General features: G+C 44.3%; 8 non-coding genes and 3 pseudogenes across 8 annotated transcripts; all 11 read right to left on the reverse strand.

The window, feature by feature from the left end:
* Positions 1-3,432: 3,432 nt before the first annotated feature.
* Positions 3,433-3,623, reverse strand: LOC141179386 (U2 spliceosomal RNA). Its single transcript, XR_012255406.1, has one exon. It is a non-coding gene; the product is annotated as a U2 spliceosomal RNA (small nuclear RNA).
* Positions 3,624-4,738: 1,115 nt separating this feature from the next.
* On the reverse strand, positions 4,739-4,929 carry LOC141179387 (U2 spliceosomal RNA). The gene has a single exon (XR_012255407.1). It is a non-coding gene; the product is annotated as a U2 spliceosomal RNA (small nuclear RNA).
* A 1,115-nt stretch (positions 4,930-6,044) lies between these two features.
* Positions 6,045-6,235, reverse strand: LOC141179581 (U2 spliceosomal RNA). Its single transcript, XR_012255582.1, has one exon. It is a non-coding gene; the product is annotated as a U2 spliceosomal RNA (small nuclear RNA).
* Positions 6,236-7,350: 1,115 nt separating this feature from the next.
* LOC141179857 (U2 spliceosomal RNA) lies at positions 7,351-7,542 on the reverse strand. The gene has a single exon (XR_012255809.1). It is a non-coding gene; the product is annotated as a U2 spliceosomal RNA (small nuclear RNA).
* A 6,150-nt stretch (positions 7,543-13,692) lies between these two features.
* LOC141179969 (U2 spliceosomal RNA) lies at positions 13,693-13,863 on the reverse strand (annotated as a pseudogene).
* Positions 13,864-14,295: 432 nt separating this feature from the next.
* On the reverse strand, positions 14,296-14,458 carry LOC141180038 (U2 spliceosomal RNA; annotated as a pseudogene).
* Positions 14,459-15,573: 1,115 nt separating this feature from the next.
* LOC141179388 (U2 spliceosomal RNA) lies at positions 15,574-15,764 on the reverse strand. The gene has a single exon (XR_012255408.1). It is a non-coding gene; the product is annotated as a U2 spliceosomal RNA (small nuclear RNA).
* A 1,115-nt stretch (positions 15,765-16,879) lies between these two features.
* LOC141178800 (U2 spliceosomal RNA) lies at positions 16,880-17,070 on the reverse strand. Its single transcript, XR_012254875.1, has one exon. It is a non-coding gene; the product is annotated as a U2 spliceosomal RNA (small nuclear RNA).
* Positions 17,071-18,185: 1,115 nt separating this feature from the next.
* Positions 18,186-18,376, reverse strand: LOC141179403 (U2 spliceosomal RNA). Its single transcript, XR_012255421.1, has one exon. It is a non-coding gene; the product is annotated as a U2 spliceosomal RNA (small nuclear RNA).
* Positions 18,377-19,491: 1,115 nt separating this feature from the next.
* Positions 19,492-19,673, reverse strand: LOC141179679 (U2 spliceosomal RNA). Its single transcript, XR_012255669.1, has one exon. It is a non-coding gene; the product is annotated as a U2 spliceosomal RNA (small nuclear RNA).
* A 524-nt stretch (positions 19,674-20,197) lies between these two features.
* On the reverse strand, positions 20,198-20,313 carry LOC141180036 (U2 spliceosomal RNA; annotated as a pseudogene).
* Positions 20,314-20,624: the final 311 nt, after the last annotated feature.

The following is a 20,624-nucleotide window of genomic DNA, read 5'->3' on the forward strand; positions in this document are numbered from 1 at the left end:
ATGTTAGGGCTTGAGATATAAAAATATAATCTATTCTGGATGAAACACCTCTCCCCACCCAAGTGACTTCATGCTCCTTTTTTTGTCCATCTAATGCCCATGTATCTTTAAGATTAAAAGCTGCTAAAATATTTCTAAGACATGAAGCTGACCCATCTTTTACATTTTTTAAATGACAATTAAAATCCCCACCTAAAACTAATGGATCTACTCCAGGTAAAAACAGCTGCAACAGTTCAAACAAATGTAATCTCAAGGCTTTTTCTGCATTTGCATACACATTAAAACACCTCACTTTCTTCCCATTTTTCTGCACATCAATTCTTAAAATCCTCCCAGGGTATATCTCTTCATAATTTACAATCTCCCAATCTTTAGAGCATAAAAACCCCACACCATCACTTTTTGACTCGTTCCCACCAGAAAAGCATAAGTTACCCTTCCATATACCCTGTAAATATTCATAGCTTATTTTTTTTGTCAAATTACATTCTTGTAGAAAGATAAAATCAATATTTTCATTATTTAAAAAATCATATAAAGCAGTTCTCTTATATAGGTCGTTAAACCCCTGAACATTCAGGGACATTGAGCGGATCATCTTCTAACATTTAGTGCAGGGCTCTTCCCTCCGCCCTCATTCTCTACTGCCGGAGAAGATGGGTCTACCTCCAGATCTGATACATCCGAAGATGACACACTCCCCAGCAGACTTGTTGCTTCTAATGCCTTTACTTTCCCACCACATGGTATTCCTTCATTATCACTTCTATCCACACTTCTTTTTAGAGATTTTTCTGTGCAGTCCATTTGTACCTGCGCGCAAGGTAAGCTCTGCGACAGGGAATTAGTAGGAGTGGACTCCACTACTTCTGGAATATCACTTTCCCCTCCACAACTACTCCCTTTACTTAGTGGAGAAATTTCTTGCAACATTTGACTCTTCTCTTCTCTCTTCTGATCTTCTTTCTTCTGTTCTTCTATCTTCTTCTTTTCATTCTTATCTTCTTTCTTCTTATCTTCTTTCTTCTGCTCTTCTCTCTTTTTCCTTTCCATCTGTTTCTTTATCTCCATGGCCCTTTTTTCTATGTCCTCTATCCTCTTCTGTTTTTCCTCTTCCTTCTTTCTCTTCCTTTCTTCCAACTTCCTTTCCTCTTCTTCTTGTGATTTTTTAACCCGTTCCTCCTTCTTCTTCTCCTTCATTGCCCGTCCCTCCTCTTCCTCTTTTCTCTTTCTTTCTGTCTCCTCCTTCTCACTCCTTTCTTTCTCCTCTTCCCCTTTTTCCTCTTCAGCAGCAATGCCTGCTTCCACATCGTCTTTAGCTTCTTGTTGCTGTTCTTCAGGCGATGTGTCCATCTCCTCTACATCCTTTTTCTTATTTTTAGGGCACTCATCCATCTGGTGAGGAGTACCCATGCAACTAAAACACTTGTTACATTCTGCATCCAGATGTCCATATTTTTTACACACACGGCAGTAGTGTGGCATCCCTGGGAAGAATAAATAACCGCGGCTATGGTTGATATAAACCTGCGGCGGAGGTCTGGACACGCCCCCCTCCTCATTCGGGTTCTTCCTAAATGATACCACATACACACGTTTCCCGTTCCACACTCCAAACTGTGTTTCCCCGCGTCTCTTAGGGATGATTTTGTCACAATACATTGATAGGTAACTTTCAACCTCAGAGTCTGTAATAAATGGACTAAACAAATGAATCGTCAGTACTTTCATTGAAAACTGAAAAGAGGGGATTACTTTCACCCCCTCCAGCTCTACCTTCTCTTTATTTACTTCATAAAGAGCGTAGGCACTTTCACACTGCGAGGCTTTATTAAGCGTAACATCATAAAGTCCTCGAGAAAAAAAAGATTGAAAGCAAAAAAGATGCTCCTTGTCGATCTTCAAGAGCTTACAAATAACATTGAAAATAAATTGAGAATCTTTCACCTGCCGGTGGTCAGGAGCAACCACGAACCTGATGGTGTCCTTCAGCGGATGCTCCTCCGAGAAATAATCATTCGGGTTGCTTGCTTGATTCTCCTTCCTTCCTCCAGGGTTTCTCCTTGTCTCCATGATTTTCCTCTTCTTTTCCAGATACCAAGGAAAATATCACACACGGATCGCAGCCTCCACGAAGTTCGTCCTCCCTCCAACACACCGTCCTCCGTAAAGAAAAGGCACTGCAGCTTTAGCACCGATTCCCAAAAGCAGCACTGGATATCTCCAAAGGCCAAGAATCGGTTCTGCCACCACAGTAACCTTCAGCCCAATGTCACAACCCACTACAGATCGTGCCAAAAGGCCGAGAAGCGATAGCCAGAATTGGTTTCAAACTACGGAGCCACCCAAGGATCCTGAAAAGTCCATTTGTGGAGATGAGCTCCTGGACTCCCGTTAAGAAGACATGTTGTCAACCTCTAGATCCCTTACATGCCTGCACTTTTCGGCTTGCTGCTGCTGCAATCCACGCGTTTTAGATCTGCATAACTCCACCTCTTTAAACACAGCACCTTCACCCCCTGCTGTTCCCACCCGCCTCAACACCGTTGGAAGGGAGGAGAACCAATTAAGGCGGGGGGTGGGGTGGAACGAGCAGCTGTCTACCCTTAGCAGGAGGGCTCCTGATTACATACCTCTCCTGCTGCTGCTGCTGCTGGCTGTCCAGCAGCAGACTGAAGGTGGCTGCTGCTGTGCACAGCTATATAAAGGCTCAGAGCCTATTATGACACGCGCAGCCAGCGTTCCATTGCCACATTCCATCTACTGCAGGCAGGATACCTGGCTGGCTGAATGTCGCTGAGAAGCTCACAGAGACCGCCATAAGCAACAGTTTAACAGAATGCCACAGACTAATCAACCAAACTTTTTGGGTTGGGTTCTCTTTTATAGTCTGCAGGCATTAAATGAAAGAAGTCAGTGTTCCAGCAGAAGGAGACAACGTTTCAGAAAAGGCATTGTAGCAAACCAAAAAAGAAATTTTAAGCGCAGCAGAGTAACCAGCGCACATACCTGTTAGCTCAGGTGAGTTTAAAAGGCTGCTGTTGATAACAAGGGCATTTGCTAAATAGATGGTGTGTGTGCAACAATATACTGAAAGGTCAATTATATTGTGCAGCTTATCTCACCACCTGTAGTTATTTAGGTGAAAGCTCCAAAATGCTTGCCTAATATGTCTGTTTATCCAAAAGGAAGTAAAAAGGGAGAGCTAGAAAGATAGCATTGCATCACATTACATGGCAATGCAATGCACAGTTGCTGAAGTTGAACCAAAATGAGCTTGTAATCTGGCTTCTGCAACTTTGAACATGAAAAATCCAATGAGGAGAAGTAAAGCAAAGCCAAAGAGTCCATCCCAAAATCCGACAAACAAGCAAAATGAACAAAAAACATTGAATTCAATTCTTTCTGATTTTAGAAACTGCATTAAAGAAGGGGTGCACCGGTCCTGGAGATACTGCAATACCAGGTCAATGCGTGGAGTGGACAGAGCAAGCTCTTTTTCCATCTCCCTGTTCTAAAAATCCATTTAATATATGGTCCCCAGATAGGGGACGTATCAGATATTAAACTGATAAGAACAGATACTACACTTGATCTTAGCCAAAAGGCCGAGAAGCGATAACCAGAATTGGTTTCAAACTACGGAGCCACCCAAGGATCCTGAAAAGTCCATTTGTGGAGATGAGCTCCTGGACTCCCGTTAAGAAGACATGTTGTCAACCTCTAGATCCCTTACATGGCTGCACTTTTCGGCTTGCTGCTGCTGCAATCCACGCGTTTTAGATCTGCATAACTCCACCTCTTTAAACACAGCACCTTCACCCCCTGCTGTTCCCACCCGCCTCAACACCGTTGGAAGGGAGGAGAACCAATTAAGGCGGGGGGTGGGGTGGAACGAGCAGCTGTCTACCCTTAGCAGGAGGGCTCCTGATTACATACCTCTCCTGCTGCTGCTGCTGCTGGCTGTCCAGCAGCAGACTGAAGGTGGCTGCTGCTGTGCACAGGTATATAAAGGCTCAGAGCCTATTATGACACGCGCAGCCAGCGTTCCATTGCCACATTCCATCTACTGCAGGCAGGATACCTGGCTGGCTGAATGTCGCTGAGAAGCTCACAGAGACCGCCATAAGCAACAGTTTAACAGAATGCCACAGACTAATCAACCAAACTTTTTGGGTTGGGTTCTCTTTTATAGTCTGCAGGCATTAAATGAAAGAAGTCAGTGTTCCAGTAGAGGGAGACAACGTTTCAGAAAAGGCATTGTAGCAAACCAAAAAAGAAATTTTAAGCGCAGCAGAGTAACCAGCGCACATACCTGTTAGCTCAGGTGAGTTTAAAAGGCTGCTGTTGATAACAAGGGCATTTGCTAAATAGATGGTGTGTGTGCAACAATATACTGAAAGGTCAATTATATTGTGCAGCTTATCTCACCACCTGTAGTTATTTAGGTGAAAGCTCCAAAATGCTTGCCTAATATGTCTGTTTATCCAAAAGGAAGTAAAAAGGGAGAGCTAGAAAGATAGCATTGCATCACATTACATGGCAATGCAATGCACAGTTGCTGAAGTTGAACCAAAATGAGCTTGTAATCTGGCTTCTGCAACTTTGAACATGAAAAATCCAATGAGGAGAAGAAAAGCAAAGCCAAAGAGTCCATCCCAAAATCCGACAAACAAGCAAAATGAACAAAAAACATTGAATTCAATTCTTTCTGATTTTAGAAACTGCATTAAAGAAGGGGTGCACCGGTCCTGGAGATACTGCAATACCAGGTCAATGCGTGGAGTGGACAGAGCAAGCTCTTTTTCCATCTCCCTGTTCTAAAAATCCATTTAATATATGGTCCCCAGATAGGGGACGTATCAGATATTAAACTGATAAGAACAGATACTACACTTGATCTTAGCCAAAAGGCCGAGAAGCGATAACCAGAATTGGTTTCAAACTACGGAGCCACCCAAGGATCCTGAAAAGTCCATTTGTGGAGATGAGCTCCTGGACTCCCGTTAAGAAGACATGTTGTCAACCTCTAGATCCCTTACATGCCTGCACTTTTCGGCTTGCTGCTGCTGCAATCCACGCGTTTTAGATCTGCATAACTCCACCTCTTTAAACACAGCACCTTCACCCCCTGCTGTTCCCACCCGCCTCAACACCGTTGGAAGGGAGGAGAACCAATTAAGGCGGGGGGTGGGGTGGAACGAGCAGCTGTCTACCCTTAGCAGGAGGGCTCCTGATTACATACCTCTCCTGCTGCTGCTGCTGCTGGCTGTCCAGCAGCAGACTGAAGGTGGCTGCTGCTGTGCACAGGTATATAAAGGCTCAGAGCCTATTATGACATGCGCAGCCAGCGTTCCATTGCCACATTCCATCTACTGCAGGCAGGATACCTGGCTGGCTGAATGTCGCTGAGAAGCTCACAGAGACCGCCATAAGCAACAGTTTAACAGAATGCCACAGACTAATCAACCAAACTTTTTGGGTTGGGTTCTCTTTTATAGTCTGCAGGCATTAAATGAAAGAAGTCAGTGTTCCAGCAGAGGGAGACAACGTTTCAGAAAAGGCATTGTAGCAAACCAAAAAAGAAATTTTAAGCGCAGCAGAGTAACCAGCGCACATACCTGTTAGCTCAGGTGAGTTTAAAAGGCTGCTGTTGATAACAAGGGCATTTGCTAAATAGATGGTGTGTGTGCAACAATATACTGAAAGGTCAATTATATTGTGCAGCTTATCTCACCACCTGTAGTTATTTAGGTGAAAGCTCCAAAATGCTTGCCTAATATGTCTGTTTATCCAAAAGGAAGTAAAAAGGGAGAGCTAGAAAGATAGCATTGCATCACATTACATGGCAATGCAATGCACAGTTGCTGAAGTTGAACCAAAATGAGCTTGTAATCTGGCTTCTGCAACTTTGAACATGAAAAATCCAATGAGGAGAAGAAAAGCAAAGCCAAAGAGTCCATCCCAAAATCCGACAAACAAGCAAAATGAACAAAAAACATTGAATTCAATTCTTTCTGATTTTAGAAACTGCATTAAAGAAGGGGTGCACCGGTCCTGGAGATACTGCAATACCAGGTCAATGCGTGGAGTGGACAGAGCAAGCTCTTTTTCCATCTCCCTGTTCTAAAAATCCATTTAATATATGGTCCTCAGATAGGGGACGTATCAGATATTAAACTGATAAGAACAGATACTACACTTGATCTTAGCCAAAAGGCCGAGAAGCGATAACCAGAATTGGTTTCAAACTACGGAGCCACCCAAGGATCCTGAAAAGTCCATTTGTGGAGATGAGCTCCTGGACTCCCGTTAAGAAGACATGTTGTCAACCTCTAGATCCCTTACATGCCTGCACTTTTCGGCTTGCTGCTGCTGCAATCCACGCGTTTTAGATCTGCATAACTCCACCTCTTTAAACACAGCACCTTCACCCCCTGCTGTTCCCACCCGCCTCAACACCGTTGGAAGGGAGGAGAACCAATTAAGGCGGGGGGTGGGGTGGAACGAGCAGCTGTCTACCCTTAGCAGGAGGGCTCCTGATTACATACCTCTCCTGCTGCTGCTGCTGCTGGCTGTCCAGCAGCAGACTGAAGGTGGCTGCTGCTGTGCACAGGTATATAAAGGCTCAGAGCCTATTATGACATGCGCAGCCAGCGTTCCATTGCCACATTCCATCTACTGCAGGCAGGATACCTGGCTGGCTGAATGTCGCTGAGAAGCTCACAGAGACCGCCATAAGCAACAGTTTAACAGAATGCCACAGACTAATCAACGAAACTTTTTGGGTTGGGTTCTCTTTTATAGTCTGCAGGCATTAAATGAAAGAAGTCAGTGTTCCAGCAGAGGGAGACAACGTTTCAGAAAAGGCATTGTAGCAAACCAAAAAAGAAATTTTAAGCGCAGCAGAGTAACCAGCGCACATACCTGTTAGCTCAGGTGAGTTTAAAAGGCTGCTGTTGATAACAAGGGCATTTGCTAAATAGATGGTGTGTGTGCAACAATATACTGAAAGGTCAATTATATTGTGCAGCTTATCTCACCACCTGTAGTTATTTAGGTGAAAGCTCCAAAATGCTTGCCTAATATGTCTGTTTATCCAAAAGGAAGTAAAAAGGGAGAGCTAGAAAGATAGCATTGCATCACATTACATGGCAATGCAATGCACAGTTGCTGAAGTTGAACCAAAATGAGCTTGTAATCTGGCTTCTGCAACTTTGAACATGAAAAATCCAATGAGGAGAAGAAAAGCAAAGCCAAAGAGTCCATCCCAAAATCCGACAAACAAGCAAAATGAACAAAAAACATTGAATTCAATTCTTTCTGATTTTAGAAACTGCATTAAAGAAGGGGTGCACCGGTCCTGGAGATACTGCAATACCAGGTCAATGCGTGGAGTGGACAGAGCAAGCTCTTTTTCCATCTCCCTGTTCTAAAAATCCATTTAATATATGGTCCCCAGATAGGGGACGTATCAGATATTAAACTGATAAGAACAGATTTTTTTTTTTTTTTTCTCCTCAGACGAGGAAATTCCACAGTCTATGGAAACCAGACAAAGGAAAATTCCATCAAAAACAGCTGCGTCAAATCCAATACGCAATTTGCTGTCCCCATCATCATCGGAAATATTTATTTCATATTTCAAAACAACAATAACAAAAATCAAGAGGTACTAACAATATATCTCCACTTTTTAACTTTCCATATTCCCTCCGCATCCACTTCCCCTCTCCTCTTTTTGTCCCATAGGAAACACACATACATCTTCCCCAAAATCACCTTCACACTATCCTTTACAGCAATTTCCTTCCTTTTAAACACATACACATTCCTCACATCCCATAACACTTCCTTTATACATGCAAGCATCAACCACAAGACTCTTTCCTTCGTCCCATCACATATTCCCAAACCAAACATAAACAACTCAAAAGACAACAAATTCACACCACACAATTCTTTACACAAAGGCCCCATTCTCCCAATCACATCTCTAGCATACTGGCAATTCCAAAAAACATGCAACACACTTTCCCTTCCACCACAGCCATTTCTTGGACACATTTCACTCCTCACCAAACCTCTATTCCTCTGAAATTCTCTCACAGGTAATACTCCATGTAAAGACTGCCACACAACTTCACTCTGTTTGTTGGTCATACCACTCATCCGCACTTTCTTCCAAACCTTCTGCACATCACCACCCCTAACCATATTTATTCCACATTCTACCTCTCTACATTCAATCATCCTATACACAGCCTTCTTATTCTCCAGCAATCTCACATCTGCATCACACAGTTCATACCTCACCAAAAACTTATAAACCCACACATACCATACAGGCACCTCAAAAGCAATCGGACATCGCAAATCCCTTTCTTGCCACTTTAAACGAAACAAATACGCTCCAAATAAATACCTACACATAGATGAAAACTTTCCATCCGCCCTAATCACTTTCAAAACAAACACAACGATATTCACACCAAAAAACACGTCCAAATTCGGAAAACCCAAACCACCTTTTTCCACTCTTTTAACCAAAATTTCTCTCCTAGCTCTCTCCATTTTCGAGTTCCACAAAAAAACAAATAAAATTCTATTCAAGCTTCTCATACACATATATCCTGGTGGAAATACTACCGCAATATATAAAAATATTGGCAACACCACACTCTTAACAATTAAAATCTTCCCAAAAAAGGATAAACTCCTCAATTTCCAAAAATTCAACTTCTGCTCAACTTTTCCTTTCGCATCATCCCAACTTTCTTTCCCATCCAAACTCTCTGAAAACTTCACACCCAAAACTTTAATAGGTCCATTCACTACATTCACACCTACATCCCTACTTAAACTTCCGCCTCCAAAACCCTTACACTCACTCTTTTCCCAATTCACTTTAAACGCAGATGCACCACAAAAAATAGACACTAACAACTTCACCCGCCTCACCGAACATTCAGAATCACATAATACACACACGTCATCCATATAACCACTCACCTTCCATTCTTTTCCTCCACCTCCCGGCACTTGCACACCACGAATTACCTTATCTTTCCTCAGCATACACAACAATGGCTCAATTGCACAAATAAATGCTACAGGGGACAAAGGACACCCCTGTCGCACACCCGAAAACACATTCACTTTCCTACCCACATACCCATTCATTAAAACACAGCTATAAACACCCGCATACAAACTTCTCACTCGCCCAACAAAATCAGCCGGAAAACCCATTTTTAACAACACTCTGAACAAAAAACCATGCGACAACCTATCATAAGCCTTTTCAAAATCCAAACTTAACAAAAATACACTCTTCTTACGACCCATGCAATCCCATAGACAATCTCTTAACATACACACACACTCATGAATCCGCCTCCCAGGTACCGCACAACACTGCTCATCCCCAATCACACTCTCTATCACATCACGCATCCTATTAGCCATAAGTTTTGCATAGATTTTATAATCACAATTAAGTAACGTTATTGGCCTCCAATTCCTCAGACTTTTCAAATCCCCTTTCTTAGGAATTAACACAACCAAACCTGCACGCATACTCTCAGTCACCTCCATGTTTCCCCACATATACTTACATACATCCACAAAGTCCTTACCAATCACACCCCACATCACACGATAAAATTCTACTGGGAGGCCATCCTCCCCCGGCGTCTTATTCAAAGCCATACTACACATAACCTTCCATACCTCATCACCAGTCACCTCACCCATCACTCTCTCTCTTTCTGCTTCACTCAACTTACTCTCTAACACACTCAAAACATCATTCTCCAAACATTCATCCCTCTGTTTCACTGCATACAGATCCTCATAAAACTTAGCCACCTCTTCACACATATCCTCTCCACTCACCTCACTTCCATCTGCTCCATACACCACGCTCATACTCTGTTTCTTTCCAAAAACTTTTTTAAAGAAAAACCGAGAACATTTCTCATCCTGCTCCATCTTATCAATCTTTGCCCTAAACACTATGCTTCTCCCTCTCTCCAACAAAAACTCACTAATCTCCTTTTTTACCTCTAAAATATCCTCCTCCACCTCAACTCCTCCTTCCCTTAACTTATACAAAACGCTCAACCGCGCGTTCAGTTTAACAAAACTCTCTCTTTTAATTGCTGCATACTTGTATCCTAAATTTTTAAAGAACATTTTTGTTTGTTTCTTCACCCAGTCCCACCACTCACAAACATTCCCAAACTCATTTTTATGCTTACACCATTCTTCATACCGCCTTTCATACTCCTTTCTCACATCTTCATTCTCTAACAGTTTAACATTTAACTTCCACAATCCTCTCCCAAACACTCCATCAACTTTTATATCCAACTCACACAACATACACACATGATCTGAAAAAAGAACGTTTTCCTGCCTATAATTAACAGAAACCATATTTTTAGAAATAAAACAATAATCCAATCTGGATTGTACCCTACCACTCTCAGAAAAGAAAGTGTTCAACAAAGGATTCATGTTACACACGCGCTGCATATCACACAACCCAAAATCATTCACTAACTCCAATAATGCTTTCCCAGACACATCCACATTCACTCTCCCCACATCACAGTTCATATCACCCACAATTACCACAGGTATTCTTCCTGGAACAAAAAGCTTAATTTTTTCAAATAAATTTTTGCGCTCATTTTTTTCAACTGGCGCATAAACATTAATAACACAAAACTTTACATTCTTGTATACAAAATTAGCAAGGATACATCTCCCCACCTCAATAACCAAATAATCACTCAAAACAACCTCCCTTCCTTTAACCAAAATACCCACACCATCATTCTTATTACATGCACTCCCCGACCACACAGACGCTCCATAAGACCATTCATCCCCTTTCACACCATCCACTACCCCACATTCTTGTAAACAAAAAATAGATGCATTTTGCATAGCTAAAAACTCAAAAATAGCAGCTCTTCTTACTTTACTTTTAAACACTCTTACGTTTTGGGACACTATGGTAAATCCCATAATACTTCTACTCCTTCACCAATTACACAAAGAAATAGCCTTTGGCCTAAACCAAAGCTCACAAGAGGACAAAAAGAAAAAACATTTACAATATTATATGGTGACACTATCCAGCACCACCACTATCCTCCTCCGCCATCAGAACAGAACAGCTGGTTTCCGACCCGCTGGCTTCACCAGCCACACTCCTCATTCTGGCAGTTCTGATCTTCCTCTGAGGCTCACTAAAATCTGCATCATCACTGCCCCCACCATCCTCCCTACGACTCTTCTTTGCACCCCTATCATCCTCCGAAGAAAAATCTTCAATGTTTTCAGGACCCGAAGGGTGTTCAGGACTGTCGGGTTCCGAGATTTGCACTTCACATCCTGTTGCGTCCATTGCCTCTCCAAAAGTCATCATCTCAGGCAGCTCTGCTTCCACCACTTTCCTAGATATTCTCGCAGACACTGCCTTTTTCTCCACCTTTGCCACTTCCCTCCAGAACTCCTTTTCTTCCCTCCGCTTCTTCCTCATTTCTTCAGCAGAAGAAGAACATGGTCTCAGGGACACCTCCTCTGGCGCCGTAGAGGGAGAGGCTCTACCAGTTTCCCGCCTCCTTCCCTCTCTCTCCTCCCTCTCCAATCTTTCCAGCACTTTCAGTGCGCTTGCCATCTGCCTCCTCTCCAGCTCCTCCTCCTTCTGTTCTTTATCAGAACGTCTAGGTGCACTCATAGGACAGTCCTTATACATGTGATCACTACTCCCACAGACATCACAGGACTTGGCCTCTGGACACTGGTTGGCCATATGCCCCTCCTTTCTGCAATTTCGGCAACACTGCCCTTTAAGGCATGTTACCATGGTATGTCCGAAAGAAAAGCATCTACGGCAAAACATGGGCTGGCCTGGGTAAAAGAGGAAACCTCTATGGCCTGCAACGGAAAAATTTGATGGAGGGTGTCTAAAGCCCCCCACACTGTCAGGATCCCTTTTCAATTTCACACGGAATTTATACTGGCAGTTAAAGATTCCTAGACAATTGACTTGCTTCACTCCCTTCCGCACATATTCACAGTAGCGAGAGAGGAAGCACTCCAGCAGCTCAGGGTCTGTAAAAGGGTTATAGACAGTCACAGTCACCTCCTTTTCTTGCAGACCAAACAAAGGTTCCCATCTAACTCCTTCCAAGCAGGGGTCACTAGAGTGACCACGGAGCCATTCAAAGACATTAAGGCAAACATCCTGGTCCATAAAGGTAACGTCATAATTACCTTGACGTGAAAATTCGTTGACACTGAAGATCTCAGAACGTCTTGCTCCAGCTTTGCCTTCAACGATGTCTTGGACAATGAAAACCACGTTGTTCTTGTTCTGGTCAGATGGATCCACGGACAAACGGATGGTGTTCTTCACAAAAGACATCTTGGATTCTGTCGGTATGGAATACCACAGGAAAAAGCAGAAAATCCTCCACAAAAGGGTCCGGATTCCTCCAGGAGACTCGCACCAATCAAGGTACAGTCATACGATCGCAGCCAAAAGGCCGAGAAGCGATAACCAGAATTGGTTTCAAACTACGGAGCCACCCAAGGATCCTGAAAAGTCCATTTGTGGAGATGAGCTCCTGGACTCCCGTTAAGAAGACATGTTGTCAACCTCTAGATCCCTTACATGCCTGCACTTTTCGGCTTGCTGCTGCTGCAATCCACGCGTTTTAGATCTGCATAACTCCACCTCTTTAAACACAGCACCTTCACCCCCTGCTGTTCCCACCCGCCTCAACACCGTTGGAAGGGAGGAGAACCAATTAAGGCGGGGGGTGGGGTGGAACGAGCAGCTGTCTACCCTTAGCAGGAGGGCTCCTGATTACATACCTCTCCTGCTGCTGCTGCTGCTGGCTGTCCAGCAGCAGACTGAAGGTGGCTGCTGCTGTGCACAGGTATATAAAGGCTCAGAGCCTATTATGACACGCGCAGCCAGCGTTCCATTGCCACATTCCATCTACTGCAGGCAGGATACCTGGCTGGCTGAATGTCGCTGAGAAGCTCACAGAGACCGCCATAAGCAACAGTTTAACAGAATGCCACAGACTAATCAACCAAACTTTTTGGGTTGGGTTCTCTTTTATAGTCTGCAGGCATTAAATGAAAGAAGTCAGTGTTCCAGCAGAAGGAGACAACGTTTCAGAAAAGGCATTGTAGCAAACCAAAAAAGAAATTTTAAGCGCAGCAGAGTAACCAGCGCACATACCTGTTAGCTCAGGTGAGTTTAAAAGGCTGCTGTTGATAACAAGGGCATTTGCTAAATAGATGGTGTGTGTGCAACAATATACTGAAAGGTCAATTATATTGTGCAGCTTATCTCACCACCTGTAGTTATTTAGGTGAAAGCTCCAAAATGCTTGCCTAATATGTCTGTTTATCCAAAAGGAAGTAAAAAGGGAGAGCTAGAAAGATAGCATTGCATCACATTACATGGCAATGCAATGCACAGTTGCTGAAGTTGAACCAAAATGAGCTTGTAATCTGGCTTCTGCAACTTTGAACATGAAAAATCCAATGAGGAGAAGAAAAGCAAAGCCAAAGAGTCCATCCCAAAATCCGACAAACAAGCAAAATGAACAAAAAAATTGAATTCAATTCTTTCTGATTTTAGAAACTGCATTAAAGAAGGGGTGCACCGGTCCTGGAGATACTGCAATACCAGGTCAATGCGTGGAGTGGACAGAGCAAGCTCTTTTTCCATCTCCCTGTTCTAAAAATCCATTTAATATATGGTCCCCAGATAGGGGACGTATCAGATATTAAACTGATAAGAACAGATTTTTTTTTTTTTTTTTTTTTCTTTTTTTTTTTTTTTTTTTCTTTTCCTTTCTTTTTTTTTTTCTATCGAAAGCCCGAATTCGTGTACAAAACCCGAGTGCGCTTAAAAAAGTGACAAGTGCCACAAAAAAAGTGCACTAGGATGCTGGTCTTCTTGAAACCCTCTCCAAAAGGAGAAGGGTCCCCCAAACCATTCCCCGTTCCTCCGAGCCAGAAGGCCACAGCGAGGAACAGGGACAAATAGCCACCTCCAGCCGAAACCAGAGGCGACCCAATCTTACCCCCAATACCTGCCCGAGTTCTCACCCGAGCAAGGCACTGGGAGCCAAAAGACTGTGCTCCCCTCCCGGAAGAGGGGAGCCAACATCGCTCTCCTCCCGAAAGAGGAGAGCCAGGGGGGTTCAGGGGGGAGCGGAACCTGATGGCCACACACTCCCCCCCTAGACCTGCCAAGAGAGGAACCCGTTAGGGAACCGCATCCCGACAAAATCCTAGTAAGGACGTGGACACACGTGAATAAGTGGACACACAGTGACAAAAAAAATTAAATAAATAGTGAAGGTTTCACAGTATAATACTGCCCTTGATCTTAGCCAAAAGGCCGAGAAGCGATAACCAGAATTGGTTTCAAACTACGGAGCCACCCAAGGATCCTGAAAAGTCTATTTGTGGAGATGAGCTCCTGGACTCCCGTTAAGAAGACATGTTGTCAACCTCTAGATCCCTTACATGCCTGCACTTTTCGGCTTGCTGCTGCTGCAATCCACGCGTTTTAGATCTGCATAACTCCACCTCTTTAAACACAGCACCTTCACCCCCTGCTGTTCCCACCCGCCTCAACACCGTTGGAAGGGAGGAGAACCAATTAAGGCGGGGGGTGGGGTGGAACGAGCAGCTGTCTACCCTTAGCAGGAGGGCTCCTGATTACATACCTCTCCTGCTGCTGCTGCTGCTGGCTGTCCAGCAGCAGACTGAAGGTGGCTGCTGCTGTGCACAGGTATATAAAGGCTCAGAGCCTATTATGACACGCGCAGCCAGCGTTCCATTGCCACATTCCATCTACTGCAGGCAGGATACCTGGATGGCTGAATGTCGCTGAGAAGCTCACAGAGACCGCCATAAGCAACAGTTTAACAGAATGCCACAGACTAATCAACCAAACTTTTTGGGTTGGGTTCTCTTTTATAGTCTGCAGGCATTAAATGAAAGAAGTCAGTGTTCCAGCAGAGGGAGACAACGTTTCAGAAAAGGCATTGTAGCAAACCAAAAAAGAAATTTTAAGCGCAGCAGAGTAACCAGCGCACATACCTGTTAGCTCAGGTGAGTTTAAAAGGCTGCTGTTGATAGCAAGGGCATTTGCTAAATAGATGGTGTGTGTGCAACAATATACTGAAAGGTCAATTATATTGTGCAGCTTATCTCACCACCTGTAGTTATTTAGGTGAAAGCTCCAAAATGCTTGCCTAATATGTCTGTTTATCCAAAAGGAAGTAAAAAGGGAGAGCTAGAAAGATAGCATTGCATCACATTACATGGCAATGCAATGCACAGTTGCTGAAGTTGAACCAAAATGAGCTTGTAATCTGGCTTCTGCAACTTTGGACATGAAAAATCCAATGAGGAGAAGAAAAGCAAAGCCAAAGAGTCCATCCCAAAATCCGACAAACAAGCAAAATGAACAAAAAACATTGAATTCAATTCTTTCTGATTTTAGAAACTCCATTAAAGAAGGGGTGCACCGGTCCTGGAGATACTGCAATACCAGGTCAATGCGTGGAGTGGACAGAGCAAGCTCTTTTTCCATCTCCCTGTTCTAAAAATCCATTTAATATATGGTCCCCAGATAGGGGACGTATCAGATATTAAACTGATAAGAACAGATACTACACTTGATCTTAGCCAAAAGGCCGAGAAGCGATAACCAGAATTGGTTTCAAACTACGGAGCCACCCAAGGATCCTGAAAAGTCCATTTGTGGAGATGAGCTCCTGGACTCCCGTTAAGAAGACATGTTGTCAACCTCTAGATCCCTTACATGCCTGCACTTTTCGGCTTGCTGCTGCTGCAATCCACGCGTTTTAGATCTGCATAACTCCACCTCTTTAAACACAGCACCTTCACCCCCTGCTGTTCCCACCCGCCTCAACACCGTTGGAAGGGAGGAGAACCAATTAAGGCGGGGGGTGGGGTGGAACGAGCAGCTGTCTACCCTTAGCAGGAGGGCTCCTGATTACATACCTCTCCTGCTGCTGCTGCTGCTGGCTGTCCAGCAGCAGACTGAAGGTGGCTGCTGCTGTGCACAGGTATATAAAGGCTCAGAGCCTATTATGACACGCGCAGCCAGCGTTCCATTGCCACATTCCATCTACTGCAGGCAGGATACCTGGCTGGCTGAATGTCGCTGAGAAGCTCACAGAGACCGCCATAAGCAACAGTTTAACAGAATGCCACAGACTAATCAACCAAACTTTTTGGGTTGGGTTCTCTTTTATAGTCTGCAGGCATTAAATGAAAGAAGTCAGTGTTCCAGCAGAGGGAGACAACGTTTCAGAAAAGGCATTGTAGCAAACCAAAAAAGAAATTTTAAGCGCAGCAGAGTAACCAGCGCACATACCTGTTAGCTCAGGTGAGTTTAAAAGGCTGCTGTTGATAACAAGGGCATTTGCTAAATAGATGGTGTGTGTGCAACAATATACTGAAAGGTCAATTATATTGTGCAGCTTATCTCACCACCTGTAGTTATTTAGGTGAAAGCTCCAAAATGCTTGCCTAATATGTCTGTTTATCCAAAAGGAAGTAAAAAGGGAGAGCTAGAAAGATAGCATTGCATCACATTACATGGCAATGCAATGCACAGTTGCTGAAGTTGAACCAAAATGAGCTTGTAATCTGGCTTCTGCAACTTTGAACATGAAAAATCCAATGAGGAGAAGAAAAGCAAAGCCAAAGAGTCCATCCCAAAATCCGACAAACAAGCAAAATGAACAAAAAACATTGAATTCAATTCTTTCTGATTTTAGAAACTGCATTAAAGAAGGGGTGCACCGGTCCTGGAGATACTGCAATACCAGGTCAATGCGTGGAGTTGACAGAGCAAGCTCTTTTTCCATCTCCCTGTTCTAAAAATCCATTTAATATATGGTCCCCAGATAGGGGACGTATCAGATATTAAACTGATAAGAACAGATACTACACTTGATCTTAGCCAAAAGGCCGAGAAGCGATAACCAGAATTGGTTTCAAACTACGGAGCCACCCAAGGATCCTGAAAAGTCCATTTGTGGAGATGAGCTCCTGGACTCCCGTTAAGAAGACATGTTGTCAACCTCTAGATCCCTTACATGCCTGCACTTTTCAGCTTGCTGCTGCTGCAATCCACGCGTTTTAGATCTGCATAACTCCACCTCTTTAAACACAGCACCTTCACCCCCTGCTGTTCCCACCCGCCTCAACACCGTTGGAAGGGAGGAGAACCAATTAAGGCGGGGGGTGGGGTGGAACGAGCAGCTGTCTACCCTTAGCAGGAGGGCTCCTGATTACATACCTCTCCTGCTGCTGCTGCTGCTGGCTGTCCAGCAGCAGACTGAAGGTGGCTGCTGCTGTGCACAGGTATATAAAGGCTCAGAGCCTATTATGACACGCGCAGCCAGCGTTCCATTGCCACATTCCATCTACTGCAGGCAGGATACCTGGCTGGCTGAATGTCGCTGAGAAGCTCACAGAGACCGCCATAAGCAACAGTTTAACAGAATGCCACAGACTAATCAACCAAACTTTTTGGGTTGGGTTCTCTTTTATAGTCTGCAGGCATTAAATGAAAGAAGTCAGTGTTCCAGCAGAGGGAGACAACGTTTCAGAAAAGGCATTGTAGCAAACCAAAAAAGAAATTTTAAGCGCAGCAGAGTAACCAGCGCACATACCTGTTAGCTCAGGTGAGTTTAAAAGGCTGCTGTTGATAGCAAGGGCATTTGCTAAATAGATGGTGTGTGTGCAACAATATACTGAAAGGTCAATTATATTGTGCAGCTTATCTCACCACCTGTAGTTATTTAGGTGAAAGCTCCAAAATGCTTGCCTAATATGTCTGTTTATCCAAAAGGAAGTAAAAAGGGAGAGCTAGAAAGATAGCATTGCATCACATTACATGGCAATGCAATGCACAGTTGCTGAAGTTGAACCAAAATGAGCTTGTAATCTGGCTTCTGCAACTTTGGACATGAAAAATCCAATGAGGAGAAGAAAAGCAAAGCCAAAGAGTCCATCCCAAAATCCGACAAACAAGCAAAATGAACAAAAAACATTGAATTCAATTCTTTCTGATTTTAGAAACTCCATTAAAGAAGGGGTGCACCGGTCCTGGAGATACTGCAATACCAGGTCAATGCATGGAGTGGACAGAGCAAGCTCTTTTTCCATCTCCCTGTTCTAAAAATCCATTTAATATATGGTCCCCAGATAGGGGACGTATCAGATATTAAACTGATAAGAACAGATACTACACTTGATCTTAGCCAAAAGGCCGAGAAGCGATAACCAGAATTGGTTTCAAACTACGGAGCCACCCAAGGATCCTGAAAAGTCCATTTGTGGAGATGAGCTCCTGGACTCCCGTTAAGAAGACATGTTGTCAACCTCTAGATCCCTTACATGCCTGCACTTTTCGGCTTGCTGCTGCTGCAATCCACGCGTTTTAGATCTGCATAACTCCACCTCTTTAAACACAGCACCTTCACCCCCTGCTGTTCCCACCCGCCTCAACACCGTTGGAAGGGAGGAGAACCAATTAAGGCGGGGGGTGGGGTGGAACGAGCAGCTGTCTACCCTTAGCAGGAGGGCTCCTGATTACATACCTCTCCTGCTGCTGCTGCTGCTGGCTGTCCAGCAGCAGACTGAAGGTGGCTGCTGCTGTGCACAGGTATATAAAGGCTCAGAGCCTATTATGACACGCGCAGCCAGCGTTCCATTGCCACATTCCATCTACTGCAGGCAGGATACCTGGCTGGCTGAATGTCGCTGAGAAGCTCACAGAGACCGCCATAAGCAACAGTTTAACAGAATGCCACAGACTAATCAACCAAACTTTTTGGGTTGGGTTCTCTTTTATAGTCTGCAGGCATTAAATGAAAGAAGTCAGTGTTCCAGCAGAGGGAGACAACGTTTCAGAAAAGGCATTGTAGCAAACCAAAAAAGAAATTTTAAGCGCAGCAGAGTAACCAGCGCACATACCTGTTAGCTCAGGTGAGTTTAAAAGGCTGCTGTTGATAACAAGGGCATTTGCTAAATAGATGGTGTGTGTGCAACAATATACTGAAAGGTCAATTATATTGTGCAGCTTATCTCACCACCTGTAGTTATTTAGGTGAAAGCTCCAAAATGCTTGCCTAATATGTCTGTTTATCCAAAAGGAAGTAAAAAGGGAGAGCTAGAAAGATAGCATTGCATCACATTACATGGCAATGCAATGCACAGTTGCTGAAGTTGAACCAAAATGAGCTTGTAATCTGGCTTCTGCAACTTTGAACATGAAAAATCCAATGAGGAGAAGAAAAGCAAAGCCAAAGAGTCCATCCCAAAATCCGACAAACAAGCAAAATGAACAAAAAACATTGAATTCAATTCTTTCTGATTTTAGAAACTGCATTAAAGAAGGGGTGCACCGGTCCTGGAGATACTGCAATACCAGGTCAATGCGTGGAGTTGACAGAGCAAGCTCTTTTTCCATCTCCCTGTTCTAAAAATCCATTTAATATATGGTCCCCAGATAGGGGACGTATCAGATATTAAACTGATAAGAACAGATTTTTTGATTGAAGCTGCATCCAAGGCACTGAAAAATGTGACCGAAGTCACACCAAAACAGCGCACGAGGCGAGGATTCATGTGGACCCTTCCCGGAGGAGAGGGTCCCCAATAAACCATCCCCATCCCTCCGAGCCAGAAGGCCACAGCGAGGGTCAGGGATCTCCGATGCTCTCCCTAGCCGAAGCCGGAGAAGAGCCGTTTTCGTGCTCCCAGCTTCCATCTAGGCTGCCACCCTAGTGGAGCTGGAGCCTGTGTTGGTTTCTCAGCCCAAAGCTGACCGGACCTCCGACCGGGTTTATAAAAATTCCCCTTCCTAGCCCGGAGGCCAGGAATAGGGGGGGTTGCTCAGAAAGTATGATTGGCAAAGGTGCGGCGTGCTACGAAGCCAAGTCTTTCTGGGGTTCCCAGTCCCAGTAAGCTTGGACTCCCACCAGGGCGCCTACTCCTGGGGCACATTGCTCCAAAGCCCTCACACTTACCCAGCCTAGTGACTTCGATCCTGGAGGGCCATGTTTTCCATCAGATAACTCTATGAGCCACCTGGCGTACTAACAAGTGCACCAAACCAGTGTGTAATATGCATCAATTTACTAGGGCAGCCCAAGGACAAAACTGCCTTTTCAAAAGATACTACACTTGATCTTAGCCAAAAGGCCGAGAAGCGATAACCAGAATTGGTTTCAAACTACGGAGCCACCCAAGGATCCTGAAAAGTCCATTTGTGGAGATGAGCTCCTGGACTCCCGTTAAGAAGACATGTTGTCAACCTCTAGATCCCTTACATGCCTGCACTTTTCGGCTTGCTGCTGCTGCAATCCACGCGTTTTAGATCTGCATAACTCCACCTCTTTAAACACAGCACCTTCACCCCCTGCTGTTCCCACCCGCCTCAACACCGTTGGAAGGGAGGAGAACCAATTAAGGCGGGGGGTGGGGTGGAACGAGCAGCTGTCTACCCTTAGCAGGAGGGCTCCTGA

This window comes from Phyllobates terribilis, unplaced genomic scaffold, assembly GCF_046119375.1.
Source record: "Phyllobates terribilis strain yellow unplaced genomic scaffold, ASM4611937v1 Scaffold_30__1_contigs__length_15301838, whole genome shotgun sequence".
Taxonomy (NCBI): Eukaryota; Metazoa; Chordata; class Amphibia; order Anura; family Dendrobatidae; genus Phyllobates; species Phyllobates terribilis.